Genomic DNA, 25,962 nt, shown 5'->3' on the forward strand with positions numbered 1-25,962 from the left:
TTTTTTTATAATGATAACAGAGCAAATATCTTTTATTCTGACAGGAAATACAATGTTTGCTGATACGGTCAAGTTGTCTGATTCACAAAATCTAATTTTCTTTTTCAGAATTTTGACGACAAGGAGCTTGGGTGCTTTTTTTTCTGAGCACCCCTCCTGTCAATCAAATCTAACTCAATAACACGTGACGTCCAATAGAAGAGAAGATGAGCCACAGAAAGAGCTCTTGGCGCAACTTAGTATGCTGTCACTTAGTGTCATCCAACCAGAATCAAGATTTAAAAGTCATGAATGACGTTCACGATCTTTTGCCAGCTGGCGACCTGTGTTTTAACATTCCTACACGATGAACCGAGAACTCATACTGAAAAAAATTCATCAGTTTTGACCTGGAGCAAAGACCGAACTAGAAACCCTTGAATTCTTTGCTTCCCAAAGAAAAGCACTTATGATTCCCCGATCTAAACCTTGCCCTTGGAATGGCTTTTCGTGAAGGTTCATCAAAGTCAAAGTGTTTTGCAGAATTCAATCCTCACGAAAGCGCCTTTGTGGCCAAAGACTAGTAGTAGTACATTGTATCAAAGAGGTTTGGCATGCAGTTAACATGCTCGCTAGACCTACAATTCAATGAGATAAACTCTCTGACGCACTATGGAAGAATATTTTGAGGCCAGACCAGTATAGTTCATAGGTCTGTAGCTTCAGAACAAGGTCGACTACCTGAAGGCTGAGGAATGAGATACATCACTTTATGCGTTAACTTAAAGTGTGGTTACCACTTCAATAGATATCAAGCCAACAAAATTCTAAATTCTAGTCACACAGTTGCAACATTTCTTTCACTTTAAGTAGCGTCGTTCATGATAATTTGCAGAAAGTGAGAGTCTGAAAAAACGTACTTCATTTTTCAAGTCATAATTTCTGATATCAGAATATTTGATTTGTGAAATATGCACATTGGCATCTTTTCTACAAAGCAATGGTATATTCTTGAGCGTTGAATACAATAGACCACGTTTCATTTGTCAACAATAAACAAACAAACAAACAGACAACTTTTTCTTTATTGTCGCAGTTTCGTTGCGTGCTGTGCTTTCCTGTACTGTATTGACATATGTTAGTATGGCTGCTGTGGCATTTTGCCGTTTTCTCGCCATACACTAAAGCATACTACCCGGTGTTGTGTATTCGTGTGCTTTGCTGCCTGAGATGATTGTGTGTTATGTTATCAATTGCACCACAGTCATATTTCAGATGCAAAGCCGTCCTGCTTTGCAATACATTTACGGGAGCAACTCCTTTGTTCCGTATTGGATTGTCCCGTATCATCTTGAGCGGCACGAAGTGTCGGTAACTGTAAATAAATCAATTATGAACCTTTCTCAGGCCTCACCCCCACCGCGCTCAGAAGTAAGACAAATGCATTCCTCAAAGTTTACTGACTCCGTTGTCGAGCGGCCATACCTCATCCCATTTGCCCCATCGACAAGTGGAACCAATACAATCTCCTTGATTTATGCATAATACGTAAATTATTTTGTCCTACTCAAAAGAATTTGGAACGAGCAATCGATTTGATTTCGTTTTTGGTCCCATAGGCTACAAATCTCCCTTTTGTTCTGCAGACGTTTTCCTGTGATGTTTTGTAGGGTATCTCGTGACCGGTGTTGCACGATGAAGGGTGAAAATTTATAGGTGTGGACACAAAAAAGATAGGGTTACACGGCAGCACACTTTCGGAATGGACGTCTAAATAAAAGTCTCCTGGAATTTAAATCACAATGGATTGGATACAACACGGGTTAACATAAACTTACGTTAATATTTTCTCAATAAAAGGCGACTGCAGAAACGTGCGGTCAGGCACGCGTACTGCCTATAACGTTAACTATTAAATTTCTAACAAACGTCGAACTTTTAGGGTAGAATTTATGTTGTTTACACACATAAAATGGGTCACTAAATGAATGAATCTCTGGCTGGGATTTGACGTACGGTTTCCGTGATAATTGCTACCGTATATAACCACAGGACACTGCTTAAGAAAGTTCCTACGTAGACAATATGAAATTGAATCAAGGACTTAACAAGTGCTGTATATGGTGCCATCTTATACTACATAGCCTTTTCTCGCTACATCATTTTAACTTCGTATCATTAAAACAAATCAATATCATACAGGGGTATTTGACGACGAAATCCTTATTTTAATGCGAAAATACAACATAAACAGTTCTAACTTTTCAGAGTAAACAATACACATCAAAACATGCGTTGACGACGACATTCTTTACTCGATCAGACGAAAAAATAACGACAAAAAACTTTAACGTTTCAGAGTAAACAGTAGATATCAGAACATGTGTATCGTCCCTTCACACCCTGCTTTATAGACAGGTTAACGCAAGTTATTGACGGGGCTCGCTTTAATCTTCGAGGTTACACGTGCCCCATGTTTCTATGTCTACTTTGTCAGTGCCGATCGGATACATCACAGGTAGATGTACGACCAATCGAACCTTAATCAGAACCGCGATCTCACCACCATCCCGACACGGGAATTAGAACCTCTCCAAGTTCAATCACACACGAGCGGAGAAACCGATTTTTCTACTGTCCCAAAAGTCTCGAGCCTTGATGAAATCGGCATTGGTCCCCTCATCATATCGACCATCTCGTTTGGATGCCTGATTTATGTCAGGCGATCGAAGTACGATTTCACAACGCGCTGGGAAGTTGGGCCAATTTTCAGCCCAAGGCAGGGAGACTTAGAAATCGAAAGTTCGTCCAATCGAAAGTCATTATCAATGACACCCCCTAACCAGGAAGGCCCGGCCGGTAGGCTCTGCTGATATTGATGCTCTCCTGACTGATGACATAGCCTGGAGTATGGTTCGTGCTCTTTGTGGTATAAACAGCCACTTATTCTTGACATGTAGATTCGACACAAACTGTGCACTGATTCACTGATCACATCCTCAATACCGTTAAAACAACCAAATCCGTTATGCAACTTTTTTTGCGATATATTACACCTTTACCTTTATTATATAAAACCTCCTTGATATAACGTATCATGTTGCGTTTTCCAGTCCAAACGACGAAAATAAACAGCGTTGCTGGGAATCCATTTTCGAGTTACGATATTCATATCATCAATATCTTTAGTATACTGAAGATAAGTCCTTTCATAGGACTCTTACATAAGGGATTTTAGTCGCGTTTTCTGTCGTATATCTCAGTAAAGAATGTCGTAATTTATACTCTAGGAGAGTGACTAGAATGCAGTCGAATCATTCAACAAGATTCCCTATTTTCGTGGGATCATATATTTCAATTCATGACTTACTACAATGATGTGCTATATGTGCGTGCGTGATTTTGAGGACGATTTGGTGGCCAGTCAATTTCATCGAATTCAATATACCCACTCTCCGCGTACATTTGTTCGATTCCTCTAGGTGTTTAGGAGTGTTAAATCTAAATTTACACATCTATGGGTATGCGTTTTAAGAAGGGTTAAGGTCAGAATTCGGATACAACAGAAAAAAAAAAGTTACGGTTAATAAGTCATGATTATTGAATTTTGCAGTTGTGAACAACGTCCTTAATAGAATTCTTACATTTTCCAGGAAGACATTAAAACTACATTCTTACTCCGTTAGTGGCGAGAGACATCTCGGAGGATAGAAATTTTGTATCCTTCATCATACAAACTTGGGTTACTTCATTTTTGGATTACATCTTCAACACAGATGTGGATGTTTTTGGAGCGAAACTGAAAAAAATATTCAGTCTTTTTTTTTTCAAATGACGATATATAGCTATCACTGACAGCGTGCCAGACGAATCTGACAGAAATGCCGAGACGAAAGGATAAGTTATAGTCAAGATAAGAAAAGGTGAAGTTTATCCGGCATTCTCTCACCTAAGTGTGGCTGAGAAGAATGTAACCTTTGAGGAAATAGCGTGTGAGACGAGTTAGCCCAAGTTCCTTTTCTGTCACCACCTTTCCACACGTTTTATTCCCGGCCCATCCATCCATCCACATTCTGGACCCATCAAGTTGTCCCAGACCTCCCGGGTGCTTGTTTGTTCGGAGGTCGGGACTCACTGCTTCTCACGACCAATGGACCCTGCTTGCCACGTTGGGCACGTGCATCTTTCACTTTTCCATCTCTGTCCCAGGATCGTACATCAAGGGATGTCAAGTCCCGGGCGTGATTCTCTCACTAACATGTGTGGTCAACATGTACCGGGGTTTCAATCTTCTTCTAACATTCTTGCCACGTTCTAAATCAGTAAGAGAGATGGTCGCAGGAAAACTTGTAGGATTAAAGCCTGGCCGTGGGTTAACGCGGCTAAAGATGACGCCGCAAATTGTTGAGCCCCGCGTAATCCTCGTCCTACTACCCCTGATCAGATGCTATTGGGGGAAATTTACGAGATAGTTGCCCCCCTCCCCCATCTCCCTGAGCTGTGAGAAAGAAACTTCTGGCATTACAATCTTGTGCTAAAAGCGGTAACAGCGGAAGAGAATCCACGGGAAGCCCTATTGGGAATCGGGGACGGATGATTGAAGCCCTGATATCGCTAACTTCACTTTCAAGAGTCAAGGACATCTCACTGTTAACACAGATGATGGACCCCGTATTTTGTCTGTCTTTACAAAGTAACGATTCTAACTCTAGCAAGTCTACTTTTACCACAAGACCTGCCACAAGTGCAGATGGTCTCGTAGCAAAAAGAAGGTCTATAATGTAGAAAATTAAGCATAATCTTCAAACGATGTAGCCAGCAACTCGAAGTCAAACGCATTAAATGTAAGACTTACATTCTAACATGTTCAGAAACTTTCTAGGCGACAAACACCCCATTGCTGTATCAGTGTTTGTGATTAGTAGGGAGTATCGCTAACAGCCATAACACTGTATAAAATCAAGATTATTTGGTTATCAATCATAAACGTTCAGAAGCGACCACCTTCGATGTACTCTTCTGTACCAATTCAAACAAAAGTTAAAATCCTTTCTCGAAAATCGTTGAGTCGAAATTGGCTTGAAAACCTGGCATCTTTCACGACGTTTTCCCGATTCCCTGCTTTCCACGTGGGAATGGTATAAACCTGTTCAATACATACTAAATATCTCTTCGATCAACACATGTGAAACTATATTGACTTTTTTCTGTTCCTTTCAGCGAACTGTCACGATCATCCGACTAATTACCTCACAGGCGACGCCGCTGCTTCTCCGTGTACGGTAAGGGCAATGTTAGGTTACGGAAATAATGACAGAATTCTGAAAGACTATATTTGTTCTGACTGTATCGACCTTGGTATTGAGTCCGTCAATGCTGGCCTATTGTTTGAAATGCCACCCGTCTCTTTGTATTGGAGCTTGAATCAGTCTGTGTTAACCTGTTTCTAACCGATGGAATCCAGTATCCGTCTCAAAGATGTAGACATTTAACAGCTAGGAGATCCTAGAAAGGCGCATGACTACACGAGCTTGTCCTACAGAGAATCCTTCACGCCTCAGTGAAAGTTAACACAGTTAAAGATTATGGCCAATTACTATAATGGGCCACCGCCTATAAGTGCGGCAAGTGGTAGCGTTTTATTGACTCCCAAACTGTGCTTCCCTCTTTTTTCCACATCTCTGCCCACTGGGAAGCCGTTACTCTTGGAACACGGCCAAGATTTCCGGGGAATGGGATTTCTTTAACTTGAAGTCTCCCAAAGGGGGCGGGATTGGCGGTAATGACAGCAAGCAACAAACTTTCGGAGGGTCAAGATGTAAACGGATCGAAAGTTAACTCCCAGATTACAACGTATCAGTTACGTTTATTGGGACATACCGGGCTCGGCACGTTTTCTGGGCTTCAGTGCCCGCCGACTGACCGAGTTAGGATGGCCGAGAATAGCAGCATGTCCTGATACCAGAGCTAAAACTAGCCTCTACCAGGCCCCGCGGATGGCTGTAAAAATAGTAGAAATTGGCCAAATAGAGTGAATAGTATGCTAAGGGAGTCGGCTACGGAGAGAGGGTCCAATATATGTCTAGAGGTCGCAAACTGTAACTTCTATAGTGGACTAAATATGATGTTTTCAGTCTATTTGGCCAATTTCTGCGATTTTCGAGCGACCTATGGAGCCTTGTAGAGGCTACAATAAACCGTTCGCGGTCTGTGAAATCGCTTTGGATAGACAATACTTCAAAGTTTTAATTCACGAAATATGAGGCTATGGACGATACAAACTTTAAATGACAATGTTTTGGTTTTGGCGTAGATCCCCAAAACCCCTCTCCCTCTAGATGCGCCGGCAAACCGCCGTATAGCCCCGTCTACAGTGTAAACGAAACCGTTATGTTCATTGCATTGATGATTCACTTTTTATTGGAAATCCACTGTAATACAGGACCAGACAATATCCCCATCCGCTGGAGGATTCTGAAACCCCACTCCGCCGATCACCCTCAGTAATCACACACGGCACGTCTAGCTGCTATTGATTTGTCCTAATTAACTTTCACTACAAACATGACATGGTTTGCTGATTGTTATTGTAGAAACATTGGCGAGGGCTTAGCCGCTCTTGGAAGAGGTTGTTTCACCCTTCCTTCAAAAGAGAGCTAATGTAAATTAAATTCACTGTTAGAGGGTGGGGGTGGAAGATACTAGAATATAGGTACCTAACCGCCTTTCATGCTCTTACTGGCAGTAATCCTCTTTATTTAGCGATCCCTGCGGATTGGTTTATCCACAAAGAAAAGAGGAATGTTACCAGCGTATATATCATGACCACTCGTTGCTTTGATCCAAGGCTGGCCCGAGTCTTGTTTTCTGTTTTCCCTCTCTATAAGAGTCTTTGATTTCACTCCGGGGCAACGGTTCAGCCTGGTAAGTCCATCTCTTCTTCAAACAGAGCAGGGAGATCAAATACTCCAAATAAAGTGGTCCCTTAAAAATCAGCTGAAGTATTTTCCTTTTCGTCTGTTGACTTTTGGACTGATCAACGCGTTCGCCATATGGGAAAAAGCAAAGAGGGATATCTTTGTGGGAAATATTGATCTAACAAAGTCTAAACGAGACCCTCAGTGCCCTTTCGCCTGTACTTTACGTTACTCTAATCTGGAAAACACGCTAACTTCTGACCGCCCTTTGCCAATGCTGCTTAACCAAATATTTTATTTGGAAAACATCCGCGGTATAGACAAGAGATGTGCAAACAAAGAGGGAGATGGAGAAATCACAACCTCTGTGGGGATCTGCCTCCTCCTGCGAGGAGGAAGAGGACACTTGTCGTAACTTCACGCTTGGGGAGAGCTAACTAGAGTTGACGGGATGAGGAGGGGTTGAGCCACCCACGGGAGGGGGCGGGTGTCAGTACTGGTCCGCATCTGGTGGAGCTTTTATCCCTCACCCCTGCCCCCAGGTCCGCCCGTGTGCCCAGGGTCACACATGTCCAGAACAAATATTGGACTTTCAAACATTCTTCTCATGACGGTTCTATGTATACAGGCACCTCTCCTCCTAACCCGGCTGGCGGGGCTCGGATACCCGGACTGTGCCTAAAAACGGCACCCCGCCCCCCATACCGGGGATAAAAATGGTACCTGCGCACTGCAGGGGTGTAAATACAGAACGGCGACGTGTTTTACAGTTTGCGGTGATGTCTGTCGCAATCTATCACTCCTACCTTTCCTTTCTCAATAAACAACCGTCTCAGAAGCCACCAAAAGTTCACACAGATAAATGTACTCTCACTGAATAAAACAGATCCCAGTTTCCACATACCGCAATCCCTATGACATTGTTACATGTATGGTGTGATATAAGCTGGTGTCAGCTGAAACTGTAGAGTGCCAAAACAAACTTGGCAGGCTTTTACAATAGTCCCTAAAACGATGATGCCAGATTTGTCAGATATCTAACATGCCAAAGGCACCTTCCATATGGTGTTGAAATACATATCAATATCATTGATAAATTGATCGGAGGGGAGGCACCAATGGGGGGATGGGGCATGCAGAATCTAGGGGTTCAAAAGTTTTATGATTCAAATATCTACTATAAAAGATTGATAGAAAATATAGTATTTGATATTTTGGGATCATAGGAGAGTGTATTACTTCAAATGCATCCTTGGAAGCTTGAAATATATTGAATTGCATCATATCTGCTTTGATGAGATAATGCACAATTCTACTTGGAAAGATCCTTTTTTGTTCAAACAGTTTCCATATATAGCCAAGGAAGAATCTAGGAGTTCAAAAGTGGTATTATTCAAATATCTACTATAAAAGATTGATAGAAAATAAAGTATTTGATATTTTGGGATCATAGGAGAGTGTATCACTTCAAATATATCCTTGGAAGCTTGAAATATATCGAATTGCATCACAACTGCTTTGATGAGATAATACACATTTCTACTTGGAAAGATCCTTTTTAATTCAAACAGTTTCCATATATAACTAAGGAAGAAGAATGCATTCATTACCTCAAATCTGTTTCATACTGGTAACAATATCTCAAGGATCCATTTAGATTCAGACAGACAGGTAGATGGCATTACAATCTATACAACTGGAGAAGTTACTTCAAAGCTGATTTCAATCAGTACAGTCTGGGATGTTGTATGTAGGCCAAGTTCAATACATCACCGTTATCTCTTCCGTGCTTTGAAGATGTTCAAGTCTAGACAGTATAGCCTACTTTTGAACATCACAAGCCTCACATGAAAGACTGAAATCCTTTTGTATCTTCTTCAAAAGTAACTGTTGGGAGAAGTGTCGTAACGTTTAGTGTCACCCATTCTGCTCAAACGTGGCTATTATCTATTTATTTATTTATTTATCTATTTATTTTGATTTACCACATTTTGTGGAAGGATTGACATAACAGGTGAACTATCACCTTTTCAAGATGTCATCCCAGACCGGACTGTAAGATTTGGACCATCGCACACCGGGGCATGCCCCTACTCTTTTTCGAAAGGTGTGGTGGGTTCTTTAACGTGCGCGGGGTGTTGCTCTCCCCAAACACGGGACCTCCATTTAACGTCCTATCCGAGGGACGTCCCTAACCCTAGATGAGCTAGGTACTCATTTACACCTGTGTGAAGTGAGGAAAGTCGTGTTAAGTGCCTTTCCCAAGGGCACAACGTCGGGGCGCAAGTTTGGACATGTCTCTGGGCGCACCTGGGATTAGATCCCGGGACCCATTGTTTGACAGCCGCGTGCTCTACAGTTGCGCCACACGACGCCACACTATTAATTCACAGACACCCAATATGACGCAAAAGCTAGCCTCTACCAGGCTCCAAAGACGGCTAGAAAGAGTACAAATTGGCCAAATAGACAGTTAACATGCAAGGGGAGTTAGTTTGCCAATGGCATATTGGACCCTCTCTCCGTAGCCGACTCCCTTAGCATACTATTTACTCTATTTGGCCAATTTCTACTATTTTTTCAGCCATCCGCAGGGCCTGGTAGAGGCTACACAAAAGAATCTCCTTCCAACATTTTACTCTACAGTTATCTTTAAATCCATCAAACTTCAGAAAAGAGTGGCCCACTTTTCCACAAGAGGGCTGCATTTGATAGGAGATGGTAGCCTAGTTTCCAAAGTGGAAGTGCATCTATTGAATCAATTCCCATGAAGGCCTCCTGTGTGTAAACCTAGGAGTCTCAGAAGGCTTTGTCCTTGTTACTTCTCCCAGCATGATGGAAGGTCTCATCATGAGAACAGCAGTCCCTGTTGATTCCACCGCACTTAAAGATGATTCCAGCTGTGCCCACGTGCTGGTGGAAGGAGAGAGACTGTGATACAAGAAAGTTGGCTGTTGAGACTTGTCTGGGAACCTTGATCCTGAATACTGCTTTCAATGACGACTTGTTTTAGCTAGCAGTTGATCCTGAAGACTACTTTCAATGACAACTTGTTTTAGTTATAGCAGTTGCTCTAACTGACTAAGGCTATTGAGGTAAAAGGAGCACACACAAAAAAGCATGCCAATGCCATAATGATTGCATTGGCCCTTGTTTGTGATAAAAAGTAAAGGTAAAGCGGTCGAAACTCTGACTGAGGACGAGGCATGACGTGATATCGATAACAAAGTGTATTTCTAGCATTTACCATCTTACTGGACCATTTTAAAAGATTTTTCAAAATAATTGTTCATGATAATTTCATTGTTCATTCTGTGAGACTGACAAACAGAGAAAGAGAGGGCAGTTTGTAAATACTGACTGTTTTAATAGTAGTGAAGTCAATCTCAGGGGAGAAAAATTCTGCCAAAACGAACCTTTTCCAAAAACCTCCTTGGAGACACAACCGGGCAGAACAATTTCCTCTGTTAACTCTCACATTTCATCTTGGATTACTCTTTGTCTGAGAACAAAGTAGTTTCATTGGAATGGCCTGCTAACAGGCTGGCCTGCCATGTCACTGTCAGGGCTCCCATGTCTCAGCAGGAAGTCAGTACCACTCTTAGACTATCACATTTCCCTTTGCAAATAAAAGAGTTTGGAATCATTCAAAGAAAATCCAGGATTTGGATCCAGAACTGTCATGAAGTTAAGTCACCTGTATCTTGCCTTCTAAAATATGCCATTTAATATAACCTCACCCAGACAATACACACATATACATATACACATACAGACATAAAATAGGTAGTAAAGACTGGATTAGAATTCACTGGCTGTCACAAATCTTAATGCTCGTTGGACATTTATTCTATTTAGGCACACATTTATGTCACCGTACACACTATTCAACAACTCCGGCCTATTTCAGGTCACAGGAGCTAATCCAATCCACAGGCATTGGTTACAGATGATGGGTTTATGGTGCATGTCTAGGATTCTTGGGCAGGGTTAGCATCACTGACCACGCAGCCACACCAGACCTGTTTGTTCCCCCTGGTTCCCACAGAAATCATCTGCATGTTTTTGTCTTCACATCCTTCGCAGTCGTGTGAAATTCAACATGGGAAATAGAGCAGTCAAAGCAGGAGCTTGAGAGAGACCTTTGGGGTTCAGGAGTTCACAGTTCCGATCTCCAGTATGGTTTCACTTCAGGGGAAACAGTGGGAGCAATCAGAGCTGCTCTGTACACTTAACCATCAATCATGTGTTGTGAAGTCTGTCTGGGGGTTTGGGGGCTTGAATCCCGACACTGGAAGCAGGGGCACCTGGCCTTCAGTCACTGTTGACAAGGTTTGTGTAATTACATTTGCATCCCCCAAACAGAAGTGTGGCTGCTGCCCAGGTCAGACCTAATAACATGGAGAGTGTAAAACAGTAGCACAGTTCCCCCTACTAATCAGTAGCCATACAAAAACAGATTCTGTTACCAGGGCTTCTGTGCTAAAGGCCAGGGAGACAGAGGGCCCGCCTTTTTCATCTCCCCGACTTTGAACACAAAACTTTTTTTTTGGCGGTGAAGAAAGGCAATGGTAAAGACAGGTGTTGGAGTGTTACGACAACAAACAAGTTTCTGCATCCCTTGTTTCTCCCACATAATTTGTGCTCGTCTTTCTTCTGCTGCCACAATAGCATGCCAGCACAGGTGTTCAGGAATTTGAATACCCGGTGACATGGGAAGCGGCAGCGCGCAAAAGGAGGTCAAGAAGTTCGTTAGCGTGCTCCGGTGCGTGCCAGCTGTGTACTTGACCCTCGCTTGGTCACCGTCCACAAATCCACCCCCTCACCACTCGATTGGAATCACAGAGTCGACCTGGAGCGACAAAAAGATGACCATATGAGATAAACAAAGTGGAGTGATGTGTACACAACATATTATCCCAGCACAGGTGCAAATTGAACAAAACATCCCGCAGACAAGTGGGGCAGCTCGCCTTTAATCCCCCGTACCCCTGATACAGGGTGTCGTATTGACTCACCTTGTATCACAGCTTGTATCTGGTAACACCAAACGCCGTCATATTTACCTTCTGGTAACGTATACCTACGTTTGTGTGATCTTGCTCCACCCAACTCAGTATTTCGCACCTACTGTGCTCGAAGGCTTGGCAAAATATTGACAGAGGTATTCCTTTCAAGTCCGAAACCTAGGTGACAATGTGCACAGATGCAAAAATATGCCTGTCAATTGGATGCCATACTTCAAAACTTTATGCCTCCTGACCGTGTGTTATTGAAACGAAGCCCACTTGTGTTGGAGAACAAAAAGCAGGTTGGTTCTTTGACGTGCAGTGTAGTGTTGGATACAACAGGTATTCTTCCCCTGACAAGGTGCTTGAGTGCACCTGTCCTAAACAATCAGTGCCAACACCTGTGGTTACAAACGCTACTGAAAGGACTGAAAAGCATGTGAATGCTCCGACATATGGAACACGTCCTGCGCAACAGACTTGCCAATATTTGTCTTGACGCTGTTTAACTGTTTTGATCTCGAGCTATTTGATGAAAAGTCTGAGATATTGCAAAAGGTCAGAGCATCTGCAGGACTTGTGGAAAGAACCTTGCACACCTGTGTTGTAACGAGCTATGCCATAGAAAAGCAGCTTTTATTTGTCTGTTTTGGGCTAAAGGCCATAAAGCAAGCCGTGAATGTACATGTAGCAGACACACTTTAATACATGGCACTGATGTAATTAGTTCAGAGCGTAAATTCTCAGCTGGAGTATGGTTACCCATGTACATTTACAATGGGTTAGGGAAGTTGAGGATTACTAATCCTGACATCTGAATCAATGAGGCCTGAAAACTAGATCCCACATAAAACCTACGACAAACAAGACCGACTTTCCAATGGCCGGCCAGACAAAATTCGCCTGTTTACCCGCAGCTTCATCAAAAAGAGATTTGTTGGCCAACCAGTTGGGACCCTTAACAGATGTGATTTTGGTTGGTGTGGGTCTGTGCAGTACACATGACCGTGACCCCTTGAGATCTGTTCACTACACGTGATACGCAGCATTCGGGATCTCGGAATGGCAAACACGGTCAGGCGATGCGGCGGTCTGCCACGAAAACTGGAGCGAAATCAAAATGCCACCACAGCAATGTTCAAGCACCAGTTGAATGGTAAATAGAAGAAACTACAAGAAAAGAATTTGCTCAAAGGCCACTAGACAAAGACTTTGGTACAAGACAATGTGACACACAATATTCCACATGGCATGCTGTTACACATGGGAAGACGGCTTCCCTTTCCACAAACATAGGTAACAATGTGCCCAGGTAACCTGAGCGGGCGGGGTGGGTACAAACACGTGTGAAATGCTGTAAGAATAAATAAGCAAAACCTCATCAGAGTAAACAAAAGTGGAGGGAAAGCTTGGGAAAGGGCAGCTGTGACCCACTTGATGCCTTCTCCATGCTTTTGGACGTGGTTCAAGCTGGAAGTGTACAAAAGGGAATGGACAGTGAAGTATGCTGTGTGACTGCAAGGTGAACATGCATGTCCACTGCCATTTCCTTCTCCCCAGTGATGCCAGCTTTACAACAAAGCCAAGAAATCAGTGTGACAAAAGTCAGCATGAATTTCTGCTGACAGAAATGGTCACTTGAACCAAAAAATATCATTTCCGGAACAGAACCTTCTTTCACAGTGAAGCAAATTCATATCCTTCGGTGGAAATCTATGCAGGGATTGTTACCATGTAACTAAAAGGTTACAGAGTTGGAAATGTCAAGTTTTGGTTATGCTGGTACAGGATTACATCAACTTAAGTGTACGTTACCTGCCGTTGTAAAAGATAGAAATGCCGCGGAACAATAGCCGATGAAAGAAAGGTATGTCGTGTCACCGAAAGGTGAAGCTAAATACCAAAATTTCTGTCCTTCTGTTAGCATCACAAAATAGTTTAAAAGTAGCTAGAAAAAACAGACTACTGGCCCTAACGGCTGAGTGTAAGAGGAAAGCAAAGAAAAATGCTGGGGCTGGAATTAGTTTGATAGACGAGTATGATCAAATTTTGACAGTTACACAGTCAAGAGACAATGCATTTCGGTGACCACAACCACCCTCTCACCCCCCAAGATTTATCTAAGAAAAAAGGGAGTGTCTTGACATAACAGGAGAAAACAAAAGACTTGTCCAGGTGCGGGCAACTTATATTGGCAGAGTTTTTCGAAACATTTACCCAACACTTGTTCGTGGACAAGGGAGCGTTCCCAAATAACCTGACACATTGAACTTGTAGAACAGATGTTGTAAATTGGAACAATATAACGAAGGCTGATTCTATTTCATCCATGGCCAGTCAGAGGTTCTCATTCTGAGGTAATAGAAAAACCAATATCTATTTCTGTCTGTTGATATATATTGTTCTCAAATTTTATGATTTTATACATACATCAAGCAATGCGCAGAAAACCCTGTACTGTTGTACATGTATAACATTAAAGGATTTGTTGGAAATACTGGCTTCCTCTTGTAATGACTAAATGAAGAACATTCTAACTACTTAATACAAAAGTACCTTTCTTCCTTAATAATATCTATTTATCAATAGCCAATAAACAAGCAATCAGTGATAGATAAGAACAACAAAAAAAGACATAAAACAAAATAAACAGACATTTATTACAACAATCATATGTATTCGAAGTTAGGCAATAATCAATTTATTGTATATGTCAGGTTTTGGGTAAATCAGAAATTAGTGAAAATATAAGCTATATTTACAAAGAAGGGGAACTTTTGCACCAGGCAAAACACTGCGACATGAATGTTTTACTTGTTTTCGGTGTAGCAGAATTTGTTTTATCCCCCACATGTCTTTACAGGGCTGTAAATGTTCGTGACTTTGTCACCAGTAAATGAAGTTATGTGTCAGTAAACAGGCAGGGCATCAAAGAAAGGGTGACAAAATATATTTGCTAAGGGCAAACAATTCTGGAGGTAGGACTGACTTCAATAATTAACACCCACCAGGTGTTCTAATAGACTTACGCCACGGAACGGAAATTTCGTCATGAAGAGCGTGAGGGCATGCCGAGATGCACAGCTTTAGCGGACAAGCGATGTGCTCCAGCAAGCGGCGGGTCCGTTGGTTAAAAGGGTGTGCCAACAAAAATCCCTAATCATTGAAAAGCTGTTCACAGTCAATGTTTTGCATAACTTTTGAATCATGGCCACTGATATGCCATCAAATAGCTTGGTTGTCACAGTCAGTTGGAATTTTGTTTGTCAAAACTTTAAATTGATTAACCCCACAGTATGACCCAGGCCATTCTATTTGCAAAGACTTGACTTTGTGAACTTAACTCAAAGTAGACTATGAAAATTATTACATGTAATTCGGTACACCTCGAAAAGCAAAAAAATTAAACAGTCTTTGTTTTAAGAGGAGAAAGTATTCCATGATTTCAGAGCAAAAATGGCCATTTAGAAACAACATACATGTAGTATAAAGTATTCAACATAGTTTTCAACACCATAGTATAAAGCAGAAATTAAAAGAAAAACAGATGAAATGTAACGTTACATTCTGAGTGATGATTCAAGCTTTTAATAATTTTTCTTGACTTAGTTGATGAGACACCATAAATATTTGATTTAGTTCAGTCCTATCATCAATCTAGGTTTATATCAATAAGCACTTATTTCTATACCTAAGTAGTCATTTATCATGAGTTTCTGTTCTTTATTGTGTTCAAGTGGTAAACTTGTCTCAACATCTTGTATGGCTTTAGAATTACACATGAACAAATTTATTTCTTAAGCTCTCCCTTCTTCTTTTATACAATAAGCATATCTTAAAGGGACATATTGTAGAATTTTTGCGCCAAAACTGCAAATATTCTGAATTCGAAAAATCTGCATTCAGATTCACGTTTGTAACCGATTTGTAACTTATTTTCAACATATTCCCGTCATTTTGTCACATGTCCATCATTCGTAAACGGCGCAAAAGCAAACTGCGAAAAAATGACCTTATTTCTGGTCGCATTCCAGAAATAAGCCAGCCGCAGAACGAGAAAGAAATACCCAAATCGACCGTTGTGGTCAGATCTTCGAAGCTTCGTGAGGGGATCAAGCGTCATGGGAAAATCACTACAAAATAATTAACAGACTTCAGAACTTTGTGCGTCCAATCACGCATTCTGTGGTTTTTCGAAATGTTGGACAGAATGGCGGACAACTCAAGTGAGGCGAGGAGTGCGTATATTTCTGAGTTGGGTCGCATTCATACATTGTGAATATCTATGTACAGCATAATAAGGTAGATTTATGACATAAAGGTAGATTAAGGTAGAAAAAATGGCCGAAAACAGTGACTTTGTTTTCACTGTTGATCGGTAAGATACTACAATACGTTCCGTTGGTAAAAAGTTGAAAAATGCTGTGCTGTACAAGTGGTAAACACAGGTGTACCTATAGGTGGATTCACCTGTACAGGGCAGGTCAGGCTTGAACACCTGTATTGTGTGACATTGTAACCATCAAATGTTCCATGTGGCAGCTGGGACAACTAGTCAGGTCGTTAAGGGCAAATGCTGTTGTATGTTGTACATCATCAATGGCATAGACAGGTAGCAAGCTTGTAGATACATGTACACATAAGGCCACACCAATTCCATTTCTTGGTTATGGTATTTGCCCACTTCATTCCGTTCTGATCGGAAAAAAGGGATCACATGTACTATTCTGGGCAAGTTATCAATCCCAAAATGCTCATACATGTATTTTGATACCAATAATTGAAGAAAGCTCTTCTCTTCAAAGTTGTTCAAGTTTTTATTGAAATAAATGTGACTGTAAGCTTTTTTGTATCATTGATTTATACAGGCTTATAGTAAAGTGGAAGCATGCACAGAATGCCTGTTTAATCTAGATTTCAATACTGTTAGGTAGATCATTTTTAAGTATGCGTTCCTGGTGTCATAAAATTAGCTACCACTCCATGGCAGCTGACATTATATTTACATCTTACCAAGTTTCCCAGAATATTAGAAATGTGTCATCCAATCCTACAACGCCAAGTACATAACCCTTTAAGTTAGATTTTATTCAACTCCCGTGGAAATCAGTCTAGCTTGACTGAAGGGACTACCCAATTGTTCAAAAGGTTGATAAAAAATAAGCACCACAGGAGACAGCATAAAGTTCACCCCAGTGAAGCTTACTACGCTGGATTCAATAAACTTTTCTTCTCTTCTCCAGTGAGTTTAATTGAACTTCATACAGAATACCATCATAGCACCTCTACCCTCCATTTGTAGTCGTTTATAGCTCTTCTATAGGTGCATTTCAGTGGAAAAATGAATTCACACTAAGCCATTCAGTTCTTGCACGAATTGTCCATTTGTATCGAGTATCCCATATAGAAGCCATCAGCCTACGATTCCTTGCCCATTATCCTCGATGACATGCAAACCTATTTTGTCCATAAACCAATAAACCGACTCACAATGTAAACTTCCACGGAACTAAAGACAGCTAAGAGCACTTCAACTTAATGAGGGTCAAAGGAGCAGCCTCTCTGTGGCAATACATCTGTATTTTATGTGTTTATATGCAGTGGACATAAAGAGCAGCATCACTTAAAGGCTGGGGAGGAATCCGTTTTATTCGGGAGGTTTCTAAGCGCAGGTGGTCGGGAATAGAGTGCTCTATAAGTGCTTACTGAACAACACCCCAACGCGTGTTTAAGTTGCGTTTTTTTATATGAATTCAGTCATTTTGTTACCAAACCTTTTCGAGTAGACATGGCTGGATTCTTATCAGCGTATGTGAGTATTTATTGAATATACATAAAAATATTCTTGAAAGAGCTGTGTTGGTAGAAGTCATTCTGAATCAAAGTTGAACTGCAATTGCCAACATAAATATGTTTTATTTTTTAAATCAAAGTGTATGGAAACCAAGATTGTGGCATTTGGTACTTTAGGGGCTATTCTCGATAAAGTATAGATCATTAATGTTGTTATTTTGAAGATGCCAAATATTACTTTATAAAACTCTTTAAAAATATTTTATGTAAGATAAAAAACACCTTGAATTCCTTAATAGAAGTCATCCTCTATTGAAGCTTTTTTTTTTACACCTTTGGTAGTAACATTATATATCTTCCTGTTTCGTTAACTAATGACTTATGAAGTCTGTTTCATTTATCAATGTCAGGAATACTTTTTGACCTTTGCGCCTTCCATTTCAAACTGCCGAAATACATATTTCAAATGGTTTGTGACATCCTTCTCTTCCAAATTAGAAAAAAAATCATCCTGACTCCCCCTCCCTGAGAATGGAATAGCCCTGAACCAGATCAGTAGTAAAACCTGTGGTCTGTGATCTTGACTTTTATGTCAATCCTACATTATGGTCAACTTTAATTTCGATCGCACCTACCGGTATTCATAACGTAGGTCTTCAGGTCCGCATGTTTACTGATCCCTTAACTTAGCAATCCCAGCTCACCTTCCTACATTAACCCAAACTCATCAATTTCACCTCGGCAGGTCAAAGGCCAGTAGGTCACGGAATCTAATTTTCCGGGTTGTTGTATCTGGAATGATAAGCAATGCTTTTCCTCATTCCTTCAGCTGAGGAAAGATTATTGGACTGACCAGTGCATACACATTGTCCTCTCGACTTAAATGGATTACTCCAAGGAGCCGGATAATGTAGTCAATACCGAAGGAATAGATAAACACCTGTGGTCAGGGTTGCAGGAAGATGCCTGGACAAAATATGTTAATGCCAGTAGATATTATCATGATACCAAAATTAATGTTGGACTTCAGAAATGGTACATTTTGCTAAAAAATCGTCAAATTGCATAGGAACTGTAAAATGTACATCTCTTTGGGTTTGAATATTCACTTGGTACAACAAAGTTGTAACAAATGATCATGTAATAGACAGGTGGGTAAGAAACTTTGCATCAGTAAAATCATTACTCTCAACAACAGCGCCACTAAAGTTATGTTATGTTAATGAGATGACATCATTGTTAGGGATCACGTGGTTCTTCAGTCTTTTCCACCATGGCTCTGCCATGATGTTGTGAATTCGAACTTAGTGGCGCAGCAATAAGAACAAAATCATTGTTCTCAACAACAGCAATAAATGTAAGAAGATAACTCGTATGATCCCCATTAGTACTACATAATGGAATTCTATTAACCTATTGTTCTTCCAACAACCCCTTTGTCCACTGACTTATTCCAATGTCACTAAACTCAGCAGTGTCAATGAATCAAGATGTTTAGTTGGTTGGTCAGCTGGCAGGCTTTCTTGCTGGTTTGTTTGTTTGTTTGTTTATTGGTTGGTTGGTTATTTGGTTGGTTGGTTGGTTAGTTGGTCAAATGGTCGGTTGGTTGGTTGATCAGTCGGTTATCGGGTACATGCATGCATGTAAGAGGTTAGAAAATTGAGATAATGAATGTGAATGAGTGAATTAATGAACAAATTAATAGATAGATAAATAGATGAATGAACAAGATTGCATTACAGAAGACATGAAATGACTGATCAACCTAATTCCACACTTGACACTTCCCTCCAACAATCCTATCAGATCCACACTGTTGACTTCTCCTCAAATATTCATAGTATACAACACGCATGTATATAAACTATAAGCCGTGTCCGCGACCTTACGGCATCCAAGGTGATTTGGTAAATTAAGCCCACCAGAACATTGGAATTGATGTTCCATAGGCCGTAAATTGATGGACAATATTACATCTAATGTGCGCTTGTATGAGAAGTAATTGGACAGTGCCGAGAGGGGGCTGGGTTTGTGAAGAATGTTCTCAATTGTGCAGGTGGGGGGTAGTCAGGTGTACAAGAATTGACATCCATCTAAGTAGAGACTTCCTTTGGCGACCAATTATCTTTGGTCTGGGCTAATTGTTTCACACCATTGGGTTTAATTAGATCATTTAGGCTCCTACATGAGTGATGGTACAAAACTTATGAGTGGGCAGTACAGAAAGTTTCTCGCAATTTGTCTCCGTTCCAAAAGTTGCTTAATTTTCTCCCCGTTCCTTGTGGACACTTTAAAAGTTTCTGGAGAGCCAATCTAAAATGCATTTCGGTGCAAATTTTTTCTCAAGCCATTAAATGACACCATATGTATGCAGGATCGAATCTTTTCTAAATTGTTTCCTTAATTGAGCGCAGTGAAAATTTCATGCAAGCCATTTTTTTTGCAATAGGCCACCCCAGGGCAGTGGGCAATGGAGCATGCAGTGAAGAAGTTGTACTAAGAATGGAAGGAGCCCATTGACTTCAAACACCAAAGACCTGTGACACCATTCTTTTTGACAATCCCATACCCTGGGTCATTAGGCATGGGAGTGGGACGCCCGCATCATTTTGGGGTCACTTTAACTGACCACCACATGAGGCCAATGGCCAGCTGGTCACCCTTTTGGGCCAAATTGCAGGTGGACCAAAGAAATCCAAGGGCTGGCTGGTTGGGGGCTGATGATGTTTCACAAAAATCTACGGGAGGGAAGATTGAACGTTTAATGACTTTGCACCCATAGTCACAGGTATCCTTTTTAGCATCTACTTTTGATAGTCAAAGAAACTTCTCAAACTTCTCAAACTTTTTGGTCAAGTGATTCATAGGACAGTAAGATAAGTTTTTGTCAACAGTTTGAATCACAATGTATAAGACATGTGCCATACTCTAAAAATGCCAGCACACGGATGTCAGTTTTGCAGCAAAATCACCACACCAGGGAATTGAATAACTGAACATAAGGTATAATGTTACAATTTTTTTTTCCAGGAAAACTGCTGAAAGACAAAATCATGCCAAAATCATGCCAATAAAAAACTGAATGAACACTGTTGTAAGCCAAAAGACACAGTTTTATGTCCCTAAACAACAAGGTCGAAAAGGTGTTTTTTATAATTTCTTTAAACCTTAACCACCCCTCTTCTATTTCCCATAGTTACACAGGAAGTATACCTGAAACCAGAGCTGTCTCCAGTGCGACCTGATGCCATAATTAACCAGGACCATGAATAATTAATTTCCAGGCCATCGATTGGTTGAAATAATTAATCCAATAACAGGTGGTACTTGATGGCTAGCGATTACATCACTAAATTTAGCTGTTAGCTTCCACCCACTGGCATTCGACAATCCCTGCATGCATCGGACTTTTATTTCTTCCGGTGACGGGTCTATTCCCTAACTGACCAATTTGTAGCATTGAGGAAAATGGCTTGATTGCGCTAATGGTGCCCGCCAAAACTTAGTTGGCTTCTAGTGTACGGTATAATTGGCAGGAGATAATCAATAGGAAAGTGGAGCTCAGCGAAAGTGCGAGATCGTAATTCACAACTAAGCAAAATGGCCACGCGATCCGCAGGGACTATGACTCACTGCATCGGCAGCCAAATGTAGGTTGACTAAGAAACATTCAGCGTGCGGGAAGATGTATTGGGAAAATCTGGAAAACTAACGGCAGGCAACCTCAACTTCCCTGTAGATCAATCCTTGCGGTTAAGAATTTTACCACATTATCGGAAGAGGACTTACTTACGGAAATTGTGGCCTATTTCTTCACATTAGCCAGACCGCATAATTGAGGTGAGAAACATGGTACCGCATGGCGAATTACTATGCCTACCAAATGAGAAATGCCATTCTGGCAAGCCTTATCCTCCTCTGCCAAATGCCACAAAATCAATTTTCATTGCATTTCCTCTGCTTTCACCATCTAGTTTCATTTCAATCTTCACCTGACCCATTTTTTGCGGGGTGACAAAAGAGGTAAAGAAGGCAACTTTCTCTTATCTCTCCGGCAATCAGGGAAACCGTTCTCTTTCATTTCTGTGTGCACAGACCGTTGTTTGTTACCTCAGCGATCCATCTTCCCAGCAGGACAATGATACAAGACAACCAGATAATGGAACTCCCACAATCCCCTCTTCCTCCCACAGAAATTAATAGATTACGCTGCATTGGCGTCCAGATGTTCACAAAATTTCGAATTCATCGCAGATACCATGAAATAAACGAAAAGCGAAAAAGCAACTGTCGCTTCCATGATGTTGAAATATAATTTTTGCTCAGTTTTGCCCAAAATCTGGCAGGACGGGAATAAAGAGCATTCAGAATGACAAGGTACTGAAAGCCTTTACACACAAAAGATTGGAACTGTTCATAGTCATAAATTTTCCTTTACAAATGGATTAACTTGGTTTCCAGCACAGAATAAGAATGAAGGGCCTGCTGTTTCAATAGCGATGGCTTTGACAAATGGACTGAGAGTAACAAAGCATTACAATCGGCGAATAGAGGGAAATGGTCGGAATGATCAGAATGTGTCCATTTCATCCTTTGGACTGTTGTTTCATGAAGAATGCTGAAATACAGTTAAATGTGTCAATATAACTCAATGAACAAAGAAATTATAAGGCAAAATAAATATCAATGAAAGTCTTCCATTTTGCAGAATTTTTTTTCAGACAGACCAAAGACAAAACAACATTAAAGATTCCTATTTCAAGCAGTTTGAGCTTTACTTATAAAAAAGACAAAGGCAAAAAAGGTTTATGATTATTTACTTAGACACAGCTTTTTTTTAAAATTTTGTTGAAGATGAAGCAATCATTCCATTTTTCAAGAATTGTTATCAAAATTAATTTTTCCAGCTTTCTTTGGAACTTGCTGAAGTTGGTTGCGACATTCACGTTCCTCACCACCAAATACTTCTATGAGCCTACTGGGTTACAGATTAGTCTCTACCAGGCCTTCCTACAGTTGTACGGATTGAAGAATTTGGCAAAAAAAATTGGCTACGAAGGTCAGTCTCTGGAAAGACTAACATTTCCCCCTGCATCAGATGATAAAACTGTATGGTGGCCAAACTCCCCAGACAAATATTCTTCCTTTAGCCAGTGTAGTTAGTCTGGTAGAGACTAGTTACGGATAAGGATTCTGGGACTCAAGACTCCTAAATCTTGACATATAGCTACAATGTTTTTCATTTCTAAAGAAACCCACAAGGGGTTTTACGAGAGTCTGTTAACTCCAATTCTAACCCGTTGTTTGATTAAGATAACTTGCTGACTTAAAACTGCCAAAGTTTGACCTACAGTTAAATAAAGAGAAAGAAAGGAAAGAAAGCAAGGCAAGTCAAGAATCATCAAGATTTCATAAACGGCTGATTTCTGTTTTATAGACAGTTTCCTACACCTTCATTAGTCTGAAAGGACATAAAAGGGACTTTTTCCACAAGAAAAGCTCTACAGCGACAGAGATGTATTGAATGTGGTTAACGTTTGATTGCCAGAAAAGCAGCTGAAAGGTGAAGATAAAAAAAGGGATTCTATTATCGACCGACCAAGAAGTAGATTGCAGAAAAAAATAAGACAAAAAGGCCGAAATCTTCTTACTGGGAAAGCTGTTGAAGGATACCAGGGTTTGGCAAAGAGCTTGATGGAATACCAGCTCATGTTGAAAATGGAAGAGCGTCTAAGAAAGATGAGGGTAAAAAAGGTAATAAAGAGGAAGGATGAAATCAAAAGAGCAAACGTTTTTACTCGGTTAAATTTGCAATCCCTCTAATGGATCCGACTTTCAACTTATAAGGAAAGAAACATGCACAAACTTTCACCGAGGAAAGCCAAGCACATTTCACTGGATTTTGAAGCATATTGTAACTGTAGCGATAACAAATGAATAACACACCATGAAACTACACATGCACACTGGCACATCATTTACTGACAAAAAATACTATTCTGCAACATTATGTCGGATAGTTAAGATCAGCTACCGAAATGAAACAAATTACTTTGCTTTGATACAGGAAGCTTCTAATGGCAGTCATTGAAAATGATGCCCAGGGTACAAGTGTGGAGTTCTATTACCTGCCTCTTATCAACACTGAACAGCAGTAACTTTCTGTAATGACACATCACATGTTCATTCTAATCAAGAGGAATAGGCAGAAGTGGGAGGGTAAATCCCCCCTCGAGAGACCCCTGTATTTATTTCTTGTTACAGTGAGGGATTAATGCCGGGTTGTGAGTCCACCTGCATTGAGCAGGATAAAGGTGTGTCATTTATCCTGCTGTTTTCTGACATTTGCCCAGATTACCCAGAGCTGAGGAAGCTGGTGCCGCCTGTATGTAACTGGGACACATCTATTTATATTTTTCATAAGCCTTCATCAACAACAGGTATTTGTGATCATATTGGGAAACTTTTAATTACCATCTGTGGTGTGCTCCATTGACTTTTGATTCTGTCAAAGATTCAATGTGACTTAAAGAAAACTGTAATATACTGTACTGTAGGGTGAGTAATTAATGAATAAAGTGTTATTCAGTGACCTGTTTATTATTCAAAACCGATAAACCTGTAGATTGGGATGTGAGATATTAGGTGTGATATTTAACTCCGTAGTGATGTTTTTAAAGTGTAAAATTCAATTTATCTGGAGTCCTGCTTTAGCAGCCATACCGTGAGTGTCAGCACCTGCATTAAATGAAGGTTCAATAGGATTTATTAATTTCTTTCATCTGGAGAAAGAAGATGACTCATTTCTGATCATTTGAGATTTAAGAATAAGACAACTGACCAGTCCCTTTAATGAGATATCTACAGCATGTACAATGACTACATGGTAGATGAGTCAATCATAGTGAGCTGTGGTCTTGTGGTTAGCAATACCATTTCTAGACCACAAGGTCGGGGGTTTGGATCTTGGTCCAGCCATCAGTGTTGTAGACCCTGATTTCCACACTGGTAGGGGTTGCAGCCACATTCTATGCTGTTGGTCCTGTCTTTGAGGAGAGTCACACCTTTATCATATCTTTAAAATCACATCGGTGGCAACTCAAGGAGCAGAGACCGGTCTGCAATGGTTCAAAGCTACAAGTTCAGAACCGTTGCGAGAAGTGAAGGCCTTTAATTTGGCCTTGCCCTGGCCGTTGGCCAAAATAACCCTAGCCTCAGGCTAGTTGGGCAGCCTTGGCTGCATGTCAGCCCAACCAATAAAGTAAAGAAAGATGCAACAAATGAGATGTCTACCGCCCCGAATAAAGCAAATTTCATGCCCATGCCTGCGCAAAAAAAGAGGCCTGTAAAAGAAGTAACATTTAACGAGATAACAAACTGCCAGCTTAGGCCTGAGAACTTTGTGGGCTCCATTGTCAAGAGTTCAGCATACATGATGTAGAGAGGGAATTAAGTTTGTTATGTAAAGAGAATACATCATGCCCATGACAGGGATCAGTCGGAAAATGTCCCACCCAGATCACCCAAGTCTAGACCTCTTGGAAACCTTTAGAGTGCTGACATCTTCTGCTGTAGGATAATGGATAAATGGATGTACTTTCTTCTTCAGTAGCAACTGAAAAAGGATTAGGCCATGCACCAATGACAAGAAGGTCATCTTTCATTTTCCAAGTCCAGGTAATGCGAAGTTGATATGTGTACGTCTTGCATCTGATTTCAGTTTGGGACAGCCATGCGGTCATTGAGATTCATCTGTAGTTTGCTACTGGCAAGGGAACAAACAATCTGGAGAAAATGTAACCTTCGCAACTGGCTAACATTTCTACGGTACAAGTCGACAACAAAAGGAGGGACACAGCAAGAGCCAGAAGTACAGAGAGGCACTGCTGCGAGGAGCGATAAATCATCCGTAGCTGTCAGCGCGGCTTGATGTGTGCGGCTGGTGAGACTGTAATTGACGGCAACCTTTACATGATGGATGGAGGCAAAGGCGGAAAAGCCACAGTCACATTGGCTGACTTTCCGCCCAAGATACAAGGGTACCCAGGACACGCAATCAGCCCCACATTGAAATATGGGGAGGGGACAGCCGACCTCGTATCAATAACGCGAGAAAAATGTCGGTTTCGACATTTGATTTGGCGGAAAAGTAAACGTTGGGATCCTCTCGCTGTGACCCAAATCCTACAGGTCTGTGTCGGGGCAGCCCTCACACAGCTGATTATACCTAAAGCCATATTAGTAAATTTACCCAGAGAGGAGAT

The 25,962-nt window shown here is 41.0% G+C and overlaps 1 long non-coding RNA gene across 1 annotated transcript in view; it reads right to left on the reverse strand.

Moving 5' to 3' along the window:
- Positions 1 to 10,712: 10,712 nt before the first annotated feature.
- Positions 10,713 to 25,962, reverse strand: part of LOC136435455 (uncharacterized) — a 242,786-nt gene continuing 227,536 nt past the window's right edge. Inside the window, exon 11 of the long non-coding RNA XR_010755844.1 lies at positions 10,713 to 11,748. This is a non-coding gene — a long non-coding RNA (uncharacterized lncRNA). The remainder of the gene's footprint in view (positions 11,749 to 25,962) is intronic.

Source organism: Branchiostoma lanceolatum, chromosome 5, assembly GCF_035083965.1.
Source record: "Branchiostoma lanceolatum isolate klBraLanc5 chromosome 5, klBraLanc5.hap2, whole genome shotgun sequence".
Classification (NCBI taxonomy): domain Eukaryota; kingdom Metazoa; phylum Chordata; class Leptocardii; order Amphioxiformes; family Branchiostomatidae; genus Branchiostoma; species Branchiostoma lanceolatum.